This window comes from Hyperolius riggenbachi, chromosome 11 (genome assembly GCF_040937935.1).
Source record: "Hyperolius riggenbachi isolate aHypRig1 chromosome 11, aHypRig1.pri, whole genome shotgun sequence".
NCBI classification, from domain to species: domain Eukaryota; kingdom Metazoa; phylum Chordata; class Amphibia; order Anura; family Hyperoliidae; genus Hyperolius; species Hyperolius riggenbachi.
The window spans coordinates 30,959,828-30,977,819 of NC_090656.1; the positions used below are offsets into that span (position 1 = coordinate 30,959,828).

The following is a 17,992-nucleotide window of genomic DNA, read 5'->3' on the forward strand; positions in this document are numbered from 1 at the left end:
AATTCAATTTCTCTCTGGAGTTTTCTCCTAGGTGATACCTTCAGGCCTTTTAAAACACCAGTAAGCAAGAAAATACACCGAACAATTTTGATAGTACTTTTTCAATTGTAAAATGCTTAAAAGTTATGAAAAAGATTATGAAAATGATCTCCTAGAGTAAAAGGAAATTGCATATGGGCCTAGGCCGGTCTTCAATAGGCCCATATTTTCACACCTTATCAATAAAATCCCTTTTAAGCAGCCAACAAGCAAGAAAACACTGACAGTACCTTTTCAATTTTTTATATACATTTTCAGTTTCAGAGTGCTCAAAAAAGTATTTTAAACAAAAAATGAAAAATTATCTCCTAGGGAGAAAACTGCAATTGAATAAGGGTTCCAAGGCTCAACTTGTCACCCTACAGTGAATTTTGCTCTAAGAAATTAAAGTGCATTTTAATTATAGGGAACCTTAACAGAGGGCAGCACGGTGACGTAGTGGTTAGCGCTCTCGCCTTGCAACACTGGGTCCCTGGTTCGAATCCCAGCCAGGTCAACATCTGCAAGGAGTTTGTAGGTTTTCCACGTGTCGGTGTGGTTTTCCTCCGGGTACTCCAGTTTCCTCCCACATTCCAAAAACATACAGATAAGTTAATTGGCTTCCCCCTAAAAATTGGCTCTAGACTACGATACATACATTACACAATACATACATAGACATATGGTAGGGAAGGGATTAGATTGTGAGCCCCTAAGAGGGACAGTTAAGTGGCAAGACAATATACTTTGTACAGCGCTGTGGAAAATGTTGGCGCTATATAAATAATAAGAATAATAAATAAGATTTTCCATTTAAACAATACCAGTTGCCTGGCAGCCCTGCTGATCTCTTTGGCCGCAGTAGCGGCTGAATCACACACCTGAAACAAGCTTGCAGCTAATCCAGTCTGGCTTCAGTCAGAGCACCTGATCTGCATGCTTGTTCAGGGGCTGTGGCTAAAAGTATTAGAGACACAGGATCAGCAGGAGAGTCGGGCAACTGGTATTATTTTAAAAGGAAAAATCCATATCCTTCTCAGTTCAGGTTCCCTTTAAAATAAAACAAGCTTCATTTGAATCCCCAGCAGATAAAAGTCAAGAGTTTTTGTTACTTAGGGAAAGGAAAGACTTCTGCGGTTCTCAGCAAATTCTTCTGTCATCGTTTCTGTTCAAACTCAGCTGCGATTTAAATAATCTAGACTTAAAACTGCATCTATGATTGAGGCTGACTAATGGTGACTTGTGGTTGCATTTTATGCTTGGTTACTTGTTTATAGCGATGAAAAGATTTGATGAGTTTGCAGATCATATATAAATATTTCAGGATAAAAAGCTAAAGAGGACGTGAGCAGAGGATGACAAGGATGACAGAGGAGGACATAGATAGAGGGCAGAATGGAGAACATGTCTTTCCTACAAGGAATATTACAGGACTTTCTTGGGTTTTAATGAGTTATTGGCAAAGGACATAGTAGAAAAAAAATGCATGTGAAACAAATGCAATCCCCTATTGGATTCCCGCAGACTCTGGTTGACAATAGTCATTAATTTACTGCAGGTTGGGGGAAAAAAAGAGGAAAGAGACAATATACTAATAAAAATATAAGTATTCCTTACTAATATGGGATAGTGTCAGCATGAGATAAATACGCACTGATGTGTATGCAATGACTTCTTTATGCTTTAAAGGACATCCAAAGTGAAAATAAACTGAGAAAAACAATTGTATCTATCCTCCTCCTCTTAAAAAATAATTTTTTAGATATCCCACAGTTTTAGTTTATATTTGAATCTAGTCTTTAAGTTTTTACTGTTGCATTGTCTCTGATCAATGTCACCTTCATTGAAGTATGCTAAAACGCAAATCTATGAATTATTAACCCTTTTTATCTCTTTCCTGCTCCAGGTAGCCATTCACTGACAGGAAAGTATTTTATGGCTTTATTACTTATCAGTGAGGGTTAAGCTGGCCATACACTAGGCCGATTACCTGCCGATCGACAGCAGATTCGATCATTGGGATCGAATCTGCTGTCACATCGTTCACGCTAAATTCCGATCTATTTCGTCCCGAAATAGATCGATCTCATCGATCGCTCCGTGCGGGAAATTACCGTCGATCGCCCGCGGGTAGGGAGTGCATCGCTAGCGGCGTACGATCGACGCAGGTATACATTACCTGAAGCTGGCTCCCGGGCATCTTCTCCACATCACCTCGCGGCTGGCATCTTCTCCGCATCACCTTCTGCATCACGGCATCCGGCATCCGTGTATAACTTCCTGTGTCACTGCAGAGACAGCGGAAGTACAAATAGAGGGCGCTCTATTTGAACTTCCGCTGTCACTGGAGTGACACAGGAAGTTATACACGAATGCCGGATGTCGTGATGAGGAAGGAGATGCGGAGAAGATGCCAGCCGGGAGGTGATGCGGAGAAGATGCCCGGGACCAGGCTTCAGGTAATGTATTTGGGGAGGGGGGGGGGGGGGACAGGCGACAGCGGCAGCTCAGCAGATGGTGAATTGGTTTCAGGCTGAAATCGATTCACAATCTGTTTGCAGTAAAGGCAGCCATACGATCCCTCTATGATCAGATTCGATCAGAGAGGAATCTATCTGTTGGTCGAATCTGATGGCAAATCGACCAGTGTATGGCTACACTTAATGCTATAGTCTGACCTAGTCCAACCCGGACAGAAACTATCACTTGCATACCTGATGTTCAACTCTTTCAGGCAGGGAAAGAAAAAAAGGAACACAGCATAGTTATTTGCATGCTAGGCACTGTACATACACGTCACCTCGGTTGTCCTTTAAAGCGGATCCGAGATAAAAAAGTAACTACAACAAGTAACTTGTCTATATGTCTTATCTAAAGTTTAGATAGTTTACACAGTAAATCTAGCTGCAAACAGCTTCAACAGTTTATGATTATTTATTGCTGTCATACAAGGAGGACAGCCATGTTCTGTTTGTCACACTACACTGAGGCAAGCTGATAGCATCTCCAGCTCTCAGTCTGCTCTCCTCCTCCTCCCATCTGCCTCTGAAAATCTCTGGCTAGTAACCTCCTCCTCCTGCCCAGACTGAGCTCCCATACGCCCTTGCTATCTGGAACTGAGTGCCAAGGCTCTCTGAAAAGCTGTGGGTGTGGCTTGTTTAGTTTATAGGGAATTAGAGTATTAAAACAAAATAAAAAAAAGGTTTTGTCTTGAGGAATGCTCTATAAACTATATGAAAGGAACACAATTATGCAATGAGTAAAAGTTTATCTCGGATCCACTTTAAGGCACTCATACTTACATGTGCTAAATGTTTTCAAATGAGGGACTGATAAACAATTTAATTTGCAGTGGAGTCTCAGTAATCCGGCACTGACGGGGATCGACTGATGGCTTTCTGGTTGCTAGAGACTCACCTTTAAAAAAAAAAGGCCTAGCTAATAAAGTACCATACCCCACACTGTATACTTACTATGCACTCAGTATTAAATGTTAAAATACAGTAATTGAAAGTATATAATCCTCGGGGGGAGCCATGAAATCTGGTAAGGGAACCTGAAGCGAGGGGGAGATGGAGGTTGCCTTATGTATTTCCTTTTAAGCAATACTAGTTGCCTGGCTGTCCTGTTGATCCTCTGAATACTTTTAGCCACAGACCCTGAACAAGCATGCAGCAGATCAGGTGTTTCTGACATTATTGTCAGATCTGACAAGATTAGCAGCATGATTGTTTCTGGTGTGATTCGGAAACTACTGCTGCCAAATAGATGTCCAGGGCTGCCAGGCAACTGGTATTGTTTAACAGGAAATCAATATGGCAGCCTCCAGATCTCCTCAATTCAGTTGTCCTTTAAAGTACCCCTGACCTTTGCCCCGATACTTTTAATATTTTGTTACTGGTGCTGTGCGACTAGCACACAGCATCGTCCTCCCACCTCCAGCGCCCCCTGTGGCCCAGTTCTGTCACCAAATATGGGCAGCTCTTCCTACCCTCTGCTTGTCCTCAACTCCGCACCCCCACATGCCAATATAGTTCCCCTTATGACCCAGTGCACACAGTGCGCAGGGGAGCTGCACGGTCTGCGAGCTTGTTGTGTTTGATGTCAGAAGGATATCTGACCTCAATTATCACATGCCCACAAACAGTGCAGCTCCGCCGCCCGCTGTGTGCAGTGGATGATAAGGGGAACTATAGCGGCGAGTAGAGGGGGCTGAATTATGGACGGGCAGAGGGGAGGAAGAACTGCCACTTCCTCCCCGCCCATATTCAACGTTGTGCTCCTCAGTCACAGATTATGACTGAGCAAAACAGAGGCTACAGGAGGCGCTAGAGGGAGGTGCTGTTTGCTAGTCGCACAGCACCAGTAACAAAAGGGGTCAGGGGTACTTTAAGCACAGCAGAGCCCACAAACAGCCTAAGAAGTTGGCCTTCCCTTCACCACTGTTAGTGATTTGTACTGGTTGGTCGAGATTGCTAGTAAATTGAGTTCTGAATAACCCAGTCTCTACTGTACTTGCATTATTCATTTTAGCCCCGCTTTGGAATATCGACATGTTCATCCCTAATCTAGGGCTAAACAGCTCATGTTTGGTTGCTTAAAGGGTCTCCGAGCACCTCTCATGAGTAAGCCTTTAATCCAGATGACTTCATTCAAAGTTGTGCTATAACCCCTCTGGAGGAGCCTCTTGCAGTGGCCATGCGTGTCACTTCCTCTTCCTGCTTCATTCAGTGATGCACTTCTCTAACAGAGAAGATAGGGGTGACCGGAAAACTATAACATAGCCAAGATGGCAGCCGCAATTTTTAAATTGAAATCGAACAAAAACTATTTGGTGTAAAGCGGCGATTCAGGCATCAAATGGAAGAGGAGAGCACAAGCTACAGAAAGGTATGCATCTGTAAGTACGTTGCAGTACTGGTCGGAGTCTCTTTAAAGGCATGCCCATGAGAGGTGCTCGGAGTCTCTTTAAAGAAAACCTGAACTGAAAATTAAAAGTCAAAATAACCATACACAGGCCATACTTACCTCCCGTGTAGTCTACTCCTCAATCTCTTTCTCCTTTCCCGCATCCTGTTTGTCCACTGTGATCAAGGGAATTCTCTGTCCTCCCTTTTGAAAATGGTCATTACCCCATAACAGCTTTCTGGTCAGCACACTGTTAAACTGTCATATCGCCCACTTCAGCCATAGGAAAACATAGACATTACTTGGCACATCAGTTGCCCTCTCAGTTATAACTGACAGCAACTGATAAATAATTGACAGCAAATTATATATTTCAATTCTGACAAAATGTTGTCAGAACTCGAAGCGATCACTGTCAGAAGAAAATGGTGTGCTTCTGAGAGGAACTAATAGCAAGGTAACTATGTAATGTTCATTTGAAGTTACCTCATGTGTTTATTTTAAATAATTTTACTCAGTACAGGTTCTCTTTAAAGATTAATGTTAATTTTTGAGACAATGTGCACGTAGTTGCCCAAATGGCTACAAGAAAGGTGAGAGTAACAGTGTTGCATGTGAAAACTTGCTGTTTTTAACTTTGAGAAAATATTTTTGAAAATACATTGTAATTTTGCGATATGTTCAAAGAAAACGTATTTTTCACGAGAACGAATGCGATCAGAATGTCGCCATTTTTGTTCATCACTCGCGAGGACGTCATGCACTACACATTCTACCTTAACCACTGATGTCATACCGACATTCAGAAAAATCTGGCTCAGGAATTTAATTTACACACAACAAAGGATTAGTAAGACATAAAATGGCATTGCCCTCCCAATATAAATATATATGTTAATCCTATAGATAACCCTGCGTCGGGAAACCACATTTGGAGACACTATATTTGGAAAACCCCAGAGCTGCTTTAGCATTCCGGTTATAACTCTGGTACAGCGAATTACACTTGGCGCCATGTATCAACATCTTGCCATGACAAGCCGCTCAGACACAACCTTCCATCATTACCTTACTTTATGGAGAAGCCCTGGAGGAGGTGTTATAGAAATAATCTCTCCATAGCCTGCAGACCTACGGCAGTTACACCGTATAGAGAGAGAGATACCACCAGTGCACTCCTACCGCCAACCCTTACCATCCGCTCACTACTACGGCTGAGTAATTCATTACACCGCAATGGAGGATACATTTCAAGGAGCGTTGCTTTGATGTTAATAGAGTTTCCCTCCAATATTGCGGTGATAAGATTAAGGTATAACATCCTTGCAGCCATACATACATCTTTATGCATGGCCCCGATTGAGTTTATGTACTGGTTACAAGCAGCGGCGCGGTATCAGATCTAGCAGCCACCTATCCAATCCTCCAGCGTGTCCGTCCAGGAAATGCAATTATTTGGTGTCGGGCGGTGATTGGCACATCACAGAAACTCTGCAAAATCGCAAGAAATTATAAAAGTACAGCCTGCTGAAAAAAATTATACGAAATGTACTGAAAAGTGTGTTTTCTTTTCTTTTATTTTTTTAGAGTAAAGAAAAAAAAAACTTAAAATATTTAAAAGTAAAATTATTATTTGCTTGGCAACTCCACTCCCTGGTAGGTTCAAAAACGTTGAAATCTTTAAAGTGAACCTCCGGACTAAAAATCTACTCAGCAGAACTGAAAAGGCTTGGCGTTTCTTTAACAGTTTCACATCATCAGAACTTTGTTTTTCTTACCAAAGCATCATTTTTAAAGTACCATTTTTAGCTAAGATCCACCCATCAAAGAAAAAAAGCCCGGGCTTTTTTTCCCTGATGCTGTGCAGCGCATGATGGGATTTCCTATGTTGTTATTCATGTTGCCTAGCAACTGGGAGAGGTGCTCAGGACACCGGACAGTTGGAACTGTGTCTCATGCTCCCCGTCACCTCCTTTCAACCAAAAAGATGGCTGCCCCCATGACAAAGATGGCAGCCCCCATGAAATCACAAACATTTGCCTGTTCTTTTAAAACAGTGTGGGTAAGAGATTAAATTACCTATCTATTTTAATTAACATAACTAATGTAACTTAATGACAGTATGTTTGTTTAGGCTGGAGCTCCTCTTTAAAGAAAATCTGTAAGGAAAAAAAGGGCCTCTGGGGGGTACTTACGTCTGGAGGGGGAAGCCTCTGGATCCTAACAAAGCTTCCCCCATCCCTCCATTGCTTTGTCGGGACCCACCGAATCGTGGCAAGGTAAATATTTACCTACCGCAATCCTGCGCAGGCACACTAGCTGCTCTTCATTCGGATTAAGCCGGAAATAGCTGAACCCGATCGATCCACTCTACTGTGCAGGAGCGAGTCCTTTGCGCCTGTGCAGTATAACGGATACGATTGGGCTCGACTATTTCCGCCTTGTCCCAAGGAAGAGCCGCTACTGCGCCTGCGCTGGATCTATATATATATCAGCCCTGTTTGTTGGGGAGGCTTTGGGGGAGCCAGCACTGGATTCCCTAAAGCTACAGGGGAGGGGGAAACCTCACTGGGACCCTGAGGCTTCCCCCTCCGGAGACAAGTATCCCTCAGAAAGGTTTTTTTTATGGTACAGAGTCTCTTTATAACAAACCTGAAGCCAAAAAAAAGGATTATACAATAAATGTTATGTGTAGTACGGATAATTAATAGAACCTTAGTAGCAAAGTTATATAGCTTATTTTTATAACATGGCATCATTTACCGTTTAGAAACCACTATATAACAAAGCAGAAATAATGACCCTTTGAACTTTCCTGCAGTAAAATCTTATCTCAAGCGGTCTCTCGCTGTTTCTTGGCTGTGATTCAAAAAACAGCACTGTATTCCACCAAGTGGGTCGAATAGCTCAGAGAAGCTGCTTGTTATCAGCCCTGATAAAATACCCGACTGAGCATTCAGTCTGGCTTTGCTCAGGAATCATTATAGCTGAGTCTGTCTTCTTTGATGTCTTTTCAAGCCCAAGCCTGCCCCCTTGTGGCTCTGCTATAATGACTCAGCTATAATGATCCCTGAGCAAAGCCAGGCTGAATGCTCAGTAGGGGATTTTATCAGGGCTGCTAACAAGCACGCTGAGCAGTGAAGGATGAAACAGAGAGCTTGGCTAATGTATTATGAATGGGATGGATCACACCAGAGCTTTGTGATTTTTTTTCCCCAAAAGCAAACGCGGGTCCTGCAGCATTTCTGCTGATTTCTGAGGCAATTCTGCCTCAATGTTAAGTATAGGAAAGTGGAAAATTGCTCTGAAAAGCGCTAAATCAGAGCGCTTATCCAAGTGTTTTTGTGCCAAACCAGTAAACTCGCAGCTGTACTGTACAATAAAAAAAAAAAAAAAAAAGCTACATAAAAACGCTAGGTATAAATAGAAATTGCACCTGCTACATATGATCCCTTTCTCCTCCAAATCATACAAAAGATGCGTGTTGATACACCTGCTAAATGCAGCCAAAGCTTTGATTCCTCTTTATTGGAGATCAGACACTGTGCCTACTATGGCAATGTGGTGGAGACGAGTGGATGGAATTGCGGACATGGAGGAGATAATCCTGGCAGCACAAGATAGGATGGATCTTTATGTAAAAACTTGGGCATTATGGTATGATTTTAAAGACTCACAGGAATATAAAGATGTGATGCAAGAAGGAACCTAAATCCATAGTGTTGTTGATGTCGGGGGTATGGGAAACCTTTAACTCATCCTAGATACAATAGCTCCATATACACTGGACACCGCTACATAGCCTAAAATATCACCAGATTGTTTGACTGCCGAATATATATAATGCTAATCTATGAACCTGCCATCCTAAAGGTGCGTACACACATGCGACTATAGTCGTTTGTAACGATCGTTCCCCGATCTTTACCAACGACGATCGTTACAAAAAACGAACCAACGACTATTAAGGCAAACGACGAACGAGGCAAATCGCTACAAAACAAAGTTCTGTCTTGGCGGATTTTTACCACCGACGATCGTTAGCAAAAGTGGCACATCGTTGGAAACGATCGTTCGTACCAGGCTGGACATGCGCATTTCACTTTTTCTCCAAGGAACTTTACAATTTTATGCGCAGGCGCATTAAGTGCTTTTACGTGGTGTAACGTTCGTTCTAACGATGTGATCGTTACATACTTTTTACAACTAACTTTACTTCGGTCGTTCTTTCGTCAATTAAAAGATCGTTCGTCGTTGACAACGAACGATCGTTGTCGCATGTGTGTACGTAGCATAAGTCTGATGCTTATAGTTACCTTGAAGATAATGTTCATTATTAAGGTTATATTATGCTATGCCTGTTTTGTCTCACTGTTTACTATGTAATGCTACCTTTTTGAAGACAATAAAGCTTTGAAAGTGAAAAAAAAAAATAGAAATTGCTAGGCTCATACCTAGAATAGCCTTCAAAAGCTTGTTCACACTGAGCGTTTCCATTTTCTTTAACCGCTGACGATTTTAGAAATCACCCTAAAAGCGCTTGTGCAATGATTTTCTATGAGAGTGTTCACATGTGCACATTTCGATTCTATTAAATTCGCAAACGCAGTACATGTACCATTTTCTGAGCGTTTTTGCTCAACGGAAGGTATAGGGAAATCGTAAAGCGCTTGAAAAAGCCCTTTGAATTGTGATTTCCCGAGCGCATTTAAGAATAAATACAGTGGCCTCAATTCACTAAGATCCTGCTGGAGATAATAAGGCAAGAGAAAACTTACCTCCACACGGTGAGAGAGTTATCTTATCTCTTCATTCCTTACGTTACCTCCTCTGTAGTTATTTTCACACGCAGTTAATGAACAGCCTGTCTTTAACTTTGGAGTTATTTTAAGGATTAAAGAGTTAACTTAAAGGGAAACTTAAGTCAAACAAAAAAAATGAGTTTTACTCACCTAGGGCTTCCAATAGCCCCCTGCAGCTGTCCGGTGCCCTTGCGGTCTCCCTCCGATCCTCCTGGCCCTGCCGGCAGCCACTTCTTGTTTCGGTGACAGGAGCTGACAGGCTGGGGACGCGAGTGATTCTTCGCGGTCCCAGACACATTAGCACCCTCTATGCTGGTATAGGATATATGCTATAGTAGCATAGATGGCGCTATTGTGGCCAGGAAAGCGAAAAATCACTCGCGTCCCCAGCCTGTCAGCTCCTGTCACCGAAACAGGAAGTGGCTGCCGGCGGGGCCAGGAGGATCGGAGGGAGACGGCGAGGGCACCGGACAGCTGCAGGGGGCTATTGGAAGCCCCGGGTGAGTAAAACTCATTTTTTTTGTTTGACTTAAGTGTCCCTTTAAAGACAGAAGAGTTAACTTTAGGTTTGCCTGAGGTAAAATGTTTCCTGAATACTACATGCCTTATCACCATGGTAACAACTCTAGAAGAGTTATTAAAGACAGGAAATAAGCTTAGTGAATTGAGGCTATTGTGTTTATTCTTTTCTGGGTCAAAGAGTTTACTTCCTGACTGACGTCAGGAAGTGAATAAACTAATCGCTCTGCAAAGCGCTTTTCTAAGCACAAAGCGCAGAGAAATGTTCTTTGAAAAGCTCTCTATAAATAGTTTAGCGCTTGTGATACCGCTGGCGAATTATGATGTGAACAAAGCCTAAAAATTACTTCAAAAAGTGCTGAGTGTTTGCGATTACACTAGCGCTTTTTGGTGTGCACTGGCCCTTAAATGGTTGTTGGCTGAGGCATCTGGTTGGGGCCGCCTTTGCCAAGAATCTGGCGAGTGTAGTCGTCCTGACCCGTCCCCAACTCATTACCAAGAGATACGGAATGCAGCATCATCTCCTCCGAGAACAGGCTAGGATGTTACTTAGGAGACTATGTTGGGATGCAATTCTTCAGAATACAGTACACACATCCAGTTTTGATTGACCAATCTTACCACTTCTATGTAGAATAAAGGCCAACTACTAGAGAGCAACTCTACAAAGCGCGACCTTGCTGAGAGTCTCCGGCCCCAATGCAATTTACACCGGCCGGACCAGGGACAGAGAGCTTTAGGGCTCGTTTCCACTATTGCGGTGCAGAATCGCCTGGATTCCACCGCTGTTGAAATTGCATGAAAAAGCGAATTTTTGCACGTTTTTTGCCGCGAATTCGCATGCGAATTCGCATAGGTGAGGGTGTATGCGAATTTAACCATGTCACTGCCTGTTTGAAGTTACATTGGTACCATTCGCATGAAAATTTGCATACATAGCCGCATGCGAATTTCCTATTAAATACATTAGCGGCGATTCGCATGCATTCCACTCGCAGGTGAATTCGTTGGCTCTTTTGTGCGTTTTTTTACCGCTGAAAAATAACGCACCTCAACAACGCTACAGTGGAAACAGGCCCATCCACTTGCATTACATGTGCGAATCTGCATGCGTTGGACGCATGCGGATTCGCGATAGTGGAAACGAGCCCTTACTTCACGGCGAGTGAGGGGGTATAACCAAGTATTCATAGGTATGCTTAAAGATAACCTGTATAAAAAAAAAAGTTCCCCTTGAGCGTACTCACCTCGGGAGGGGGAAGCCTCAGGGTCCCAATGAGGCTTCCCCCACCCCTGTAGCAGCAGGCAATCCAGCGCTGGCTCCCCCAAAGTGTCCCGGAACCCTCCCCCTGACAAGGCTGATAAGCACTGAATTATTTACCTTCCCTGGCTCCAGCGGGGGCGCTGTTGCGGTTCTCTGCACGAAGATAGGCGAAAATAGCCAATCTCCGTCGGGTCCCCTCTACTGCACAGGCGCAGGAGACTTGCACCTGCGCAGTAGAGCAGCCTGACAGCGATCGGATATTTCCACCTATCTCCGAGCGGAGAGACGATACTGCGTCTGTGCTGGAGCCGGGAAGGTAAATATTTACATCCCTGCTGTTCGGGGAGCTTTATCGCCGCCGCCGTGGGACCGAGGAGGACGGGGGAAGCCTCAATAGGATCCGGAGGCTTTCCCCACCCCCAGGTGAGTACCCCCCAGGGGAGGTTTCTCTCAATACAGGTTTTCTTTAAAGGGAATCTGAGGTGAGACATATATGGAGGCTGCCATATTTATTTCCTTTTAATCAATTCCAGTTGCCTGGCAGCCTTGCTGGTCCTGTGTCTCTAATACTTTTAGCCATAGAACCTCAACAAGCATGCAACAGATCAGGTACTCTGACTCAGCTGACTCAGGTTTTACTGGATTAGCCATATGCTTGTTCCAAGGTTTTGGCTCAGACATTACTTATGCCAGAAGATCAACAGGACTGCCAGGCAACTGGCATTGTTTACAAGAAAATAAATATGGCAGCCTCCATATCCCTTGCATCTCGGGTTCCCTTTAAATGCATTCCAGAACTGCGATTGTAATGATGTAACTTGAAAAGCTCTTTTTCCAGGAACAATATTTAATATCATGGCCCCTCCACAGCAGAGATAAACACAAATATTCCTATGAGTTGGTATCAATATGGAACAATGAGAGTTAATGATTGAATGCACAGAGGGGGAAAGAAAAGCTAAACCTTCAATTACTCTCAATTATAACAGCTGCTGAGGTACTTGTTCACCTAATTACAGAGGCACTCCATGAAAAGTATCTTGTAGAGCGGCTGTATGGATGGATGACATGCCAGTCTCCCCACCTATCCAGCTGAGAACAGCCAATGCCGGGCTAACTACCATTACTTCTGAGCTATTTACCCTCCCGGCCAGACAAACTTGCTGCACAATGTAAATATTATGTACCATGACTGGCTGGCTTATGATGCTCCAATAAAACACAAACGCATTTAGATTAAGCTGCACACGCCCCTAGAAAAATATCTCCCCATAATTTATAGTGAAATAAATCAGGCACACCTGCACCTTTGGTAGCTAGACCAGGACCCTTTTCCACAGGCAGCTGATCTGCATGGTTAGGCCTCTTTTCCATGGACTGTTGAGCTGTGTGCTCAGCAAGCAGTTACCAGGCAGCAGTGAGCAGTTGTGAGAGTTTGAGAGGCATTTCACTGGCTATCAACAGTCCGTGGAAAAGAGGCCTCAGGGCTCTATTTCACGCCAGAGCCCATTTGCTGCGTTTTTAACGCAAAGTCCAAACTTTGCGTTACCCAAGATAAAATGAAAGTCTATAGACTTTCATTTTACCTTTCACACCCGACGCTGCGGTTTGGTGCGTTGCGGTTCGACGCACCTGGGAGCGTCGATCCGTCGGGTTCAATTAATAGCTACGGCCGCTGACTGCGTCGCACCGCAGATTCCTGATGACATGCCGCAGGGCAAACGCGTGCAGGAAACTGCTCCTGCACGCGTTGATAGATGTGAAAGAGGCCTTACCAAGCAGGAGCGAGTAGTTACCAAAGTTTGACAGTCTATTCCCTGACTATCAATTGCTTGTGGAAAAAGGGCCCTAAGGCCTTATTCACATTGCACGCGTTGCCGTCCGTATTTCGGCAAAGCGCTCAGGAGGCAGACACACATGAACATCAGAACTGCATAGACTGCACTGTCTGATGTCCACACTGCAGGATGCGTTCCATACCATTGCAGTTCGTGAACGCATGCTGCACGCATTTTTTAGCAAAACGATCAGCCACGCAACGTATAAGGGCTCGTTTCCACTAGTGCGGCGTGCGTCTCTTAGATACACGCCGGCACTGAGCGGGTGGGCGGGATCGCAGGCGAATCCAATGAGCCGTGCCATGCACGGCTATAGGAATCGCAGCCTCCGACGCAAATTCTGTAGGGGGTTCCGGCCGAATCGCTACTGCAAGCGATTCGGCCGGCGGCGCCGTTATCCCCTATGGCAGAGTTTCCCCGCGCGATTTGCCTGCGGGGAAACTCTGCGGATTCGCGGCCATTTCCGCGATAGTGGAAATGGGCCCTTAAAGCAGATGCAGTGTTCTCCCCAGAATATTTTTCCAGCCGGTTGGCATGAAAAAGTAGCCGGATGGGGTAAGATGATAGAATTCAGGGCCGGTGCTTCTCTAAACAACTCTGCTTACAGCATAGGAGGAGGTAAGCTGATGACAGCCGGGTGCTTACCAAGACTAGCCGGTTGGAACATCCAGCTAAAAGAGCCTGGGGAGAATACTGAGATGGCGTGCGATCGTACGGCCATCTGTGTGTGATAATGTGAACGAGGCCTTACAGATGTTATAACATTTAAGAAATAAGTTTGACTTTAGGCCCCTTTTCCACTGTCGAACTCTCAAAACTGCTTGCTGCTGCTTGGTAACTGCCAGAGGCCTACCTAGGGAGTTTGACACCCGGTGCTGATTATTTGCAGTCACCACCACCCCTGACACTCCCCCCAAGCATTTTGTTGCAAATTTGGGGGATTTGGGGGAAAAGGGAGTTGTCAGGATGTGGAGGGAGCTAACCGTTCTGAAACTCTGTACTCTGTATTTGACAGGGATATGCTCATCAATATAAGCCCTAGTATACACGGAAGCAAAGCTTAAAGTCAATGTAAACTGACAAAAATTATCGAATTAAAGTAAAAAAAGAATCTTTTTTTTTTCGATCAAGAAAAACAAACCATTATCCCGTTCTTTCAATAAAAATCCGATTGGACATGTTGGAAAAATCTTTGAATTCGATCTAACGGAATAATCGAACTAAATTATGTAATCGATTAAAAAAAAAAAGGAAAAGAATTGTACCATGTATGGGCACCATAAGACATGCGGCTTCGTACTGCACACGCACGACCATTCTCTCTCACACGATATGGAGCCACCCATCTTCAGGAGCACTCAAGCTCACAAAGTGTTCTTAGGCCTGGAACCCACAGCAAATCGCTATCTCTAATCGTATTCGCTAGCGTTTTGTAAGCGATTTTAAAAAGTGAAAGCGTTTTGCCAGCGATTGCATAGCGATTAGCGTTTTTAATTGTGATTGGTCCTTTCAGTTTCTTTTTTTTTTTTTTTTTTTAATCGCTCTGTGTAGGTTTTGATGAGCAATTATGCCAGCGTTTATATGCTTTACATTGCAGAAGCGCAAAAAAAATGCTACATGTCCTGCGCTTGAGATTTTGGTCATCGCAATCGCTCCAGTGGAATTTGGCCCATCCATTAACATCAGCTGAGTGTTTAGGGAAATCACCAGTGTTCTGAATAGCTCCCTAAACGCTCACAAAATCGCTCTACCGGGTTCAAGCCCTCTTTTCCATGGACAGTTGATAGGCAGTGAAATGCCTCTCAAACTCTCATAACTGCTTGCTGTTGCCTGGTAACTGCTTGCTGAGCACACAGTTCACCTGTGCCCATAGAAAAGAGGCATAAGGCCCCTTTTACACTTAAAGAGGAACTCCAGTGAAAATAATGTAGTAAAAAAAGTGCTTCATTTTTTACCATAATTATGTATAAATGATTTAGTCAGTGTTTGCTCATTGTAAAATCTTTCCTCTCCCAGATTAACATTCTGACATTTATTACATGTTGACATTGTTACTGTGGGCAGGTTATTTAGCTGTTTCTAGCTGCTCTGTCTGTTACAGACAGCTAATAACAGCTATTTCCTGTCTCTGAACATTGTTACATTGTGGCAGTTTGCCCAGAGTACCGTGTATTCAGAGCCTCTTGTGGGAGGGGTTTCAGCACAAAATCAGTCACACAGCGCCCCCTGATGGTCTGTTTGTGAAAATCATTGTCTTTCTCATGTAAAATGGGGTATCAGCTACTGATTGGCAAAAAGTTCAATTCTTGGTTGGAGTTTCTCTTTAATCAGTTGCTCTCAGGTATAACTGAAAGAAAACTAATTTTTAAAGTAAGTCCCATGTTTTCCTATGGCACCTTTCACACAATGCGTTTTAACTGAAATCTTTTTCCCAATGTACTGCTATGGAAAAAAATGTGTACTAATGCACACCAACTGATTAAGTGTAAAAGGGGCCTAAGCCTCCTGCGATGGGGGTTTCAAACGGGAGTGACATGGCTGGAACGAGGGGACCGTGAGAGTAACCGGTAGGCTCTATAAGACCCACAGCCTTCCCTCTCCTTAGGTAACTATCTGGTTTTGTGGGGGGTTTTATCGATTTACATTAGCTTTGAAATATCTGAATTCATACAGGTTGTTGGCAACATTGCTAGTTAATTTTGTACCTTACAAAGGTCTAAATAATCTTTCCATCAAGGTTTCTCCTGATGCTTCAGCCAGATCACCAGGCTTGTATGACACAGCTGCTGAAATTACCACAGTGATGTCACACTGCAAAGCATGATGGGAGAAGGGGTGGCCAGTGAGAAGCTGGTCATTCTGGGAGGAGCTGCTCCATATGAAAGAAGCTGCACAAGCTTGCATAAAGGAGTGTAAACTTTGAATCAAATGTGAATTATTAGCATCTTATTGGCCATCCCTACAGAAATGTAGATATTGTCAATAAGCTAAGCAACCATTATATACAAATGTAGGCAGCTTGAAAATGGACCAATTGAATCTCCAGTCGTGTGTCGCATGTCATGTGTCTCCTGACATGTGACCCTGACATGTGTGTCCCCTGATGTCTCCTGACGTGTCACTGTTGCCTGACAAGCATCTCCCAGACATGCCTGTCGCCTGAAATGCATCGCCTAACGTGTGTTGCATGACATGCATTTCCTGACATGTGTCCCCTACATGCCTGTCGCCTGACATGCATCTTATAATATGTGTCACCTGACATGCGTGTAACCTGATGTGCCCTCTGACATGCATCTTATAATATGTGTCCCCCAACATGTCTGTCACCTGACATTTGTCCCTCAACATGCCTGTCACCTGATGTTCCCTCTGACATGCGTGTCGCCTGACATGCATCCACTGACGTGTGTCGCCTGGCATGCATCCCCTGACGTGTGTCGCCTGACATGCATCCCCTGACGTGTGTCGCCTGGCATGCATCCCCTGACGTGTGTCGCCTGGCATGCATCCCCTGACGTGTGTCGCCTGACATGCATCCCCTGACGTGTATCGCCTGACATGCATTTTATAATATGTGTCAGATGACATGCCTGTCACATGATGTGCCCTCTGACATGCATGTCGCCTGACATGCATCTCATATGTGTCGCCTGACATGTGTCCTCTGACATGCGTGTCGCCGGACATGCATCTCATAATATGTGTCGCCTGATGTCTCCTCTGACATGCGTGTTGCCTGACATGCATCTCATAATATGTGTCCCCCAACATGCATGTTGCCTGACGTGTGATATGACATGCGTGCCGCCTGACATGTGTCCCCTGACACTTATTACAATTCTTTTTTCAACATCTTTTTTCTCTTTTTGATAATTTTATGGAAAAACAGCAAAGAACAGCATTTCTGATACTGAAAGCACCCTGAATCATGTAGTAGTATAACACTGACATTTTTACACCTCCTACTGTTGAACCATGATAAGTGTCTTCTCCCAGGTAAACCTCAGACACTCTATTGTCCTTACAAATATTCATCTATAGTGTTTCTCTGCTTATCTCTTGACTCTTTTGAGTTAGTCAGCCGGTTATAGAAAGTGAACAAGAGATCTGAGGATAATCGTGTTTAACCCTCCTGGCGGTTTAAAAAAATCCGCCAGGGGGCAGCAAAGTAGTGTTTTTTAAATGTTTTTTTTTTCATGTAGCGAGACAAAGTCTCGCTACATGATAGCCGCTGCTCAGCGGCATCCCCCCAGCCCCTGGGAGATCCCGTTGGAGGGCTTCCCCCATTGCCATGGCGACGGGCGGGATAACGTCACCGACGTCATCGACGTCGTGACGTCAAAGGGGACTCCCATCCACCCCACAGCGCTGCCTGGCACTGATTGGCCAGGCAGCGCACGGGGTCTGGGGGGGGGCGGCCACGGCGCAAGGAATAGCGGCGGGTAGCGGCGGCAGCGATCAGATGCTACACGCAGCTAGCAAAGTGCTAGCTGCGTGTAGCAAAAAAAAAATTATGCAAATCGGCCCAGCGGGGCCTGAGCGGTGCCTCCCGGCGGCATAGCCCGTGCTCAGCACGGGCTTACCGCCAGGGAGGTTAAAGAATAAATACTTCTGGAAAGATATAAATGACAAATATCACT

General features: G+C 44.3%; 1 protein-coding gene across 7 annotated transcripts in view; it reads right to left on the bottom strand.

Moving 5' to 3' along the window:
* ZFHX3 (zinc finger homeobox 3) overlaps positions 1-17,992 on the bottom strand; it is a 1,434,500-nt gene that overhangs the window by 1,143,039 nt on the left and 273,469 nt on the right. The window contains exon 4 of one of the 7 annotated variants that reach the window (XM_068259586.1): positions 3,321-3,435. The exons of 5 other annotated variants lie outside the window; for them this stretch is intronic. The gene's annotated coding sequence lies outside the window, so the exon portion shown is untranslated. Of the gene's footprint in view, positions 1-3,320; positions 3,436-16,054; positions 16,142-17,992 lie in introns of those variants that run through there. One more of the 7 variants, XM_068259589.1, reaches the window with a different exon arrangement.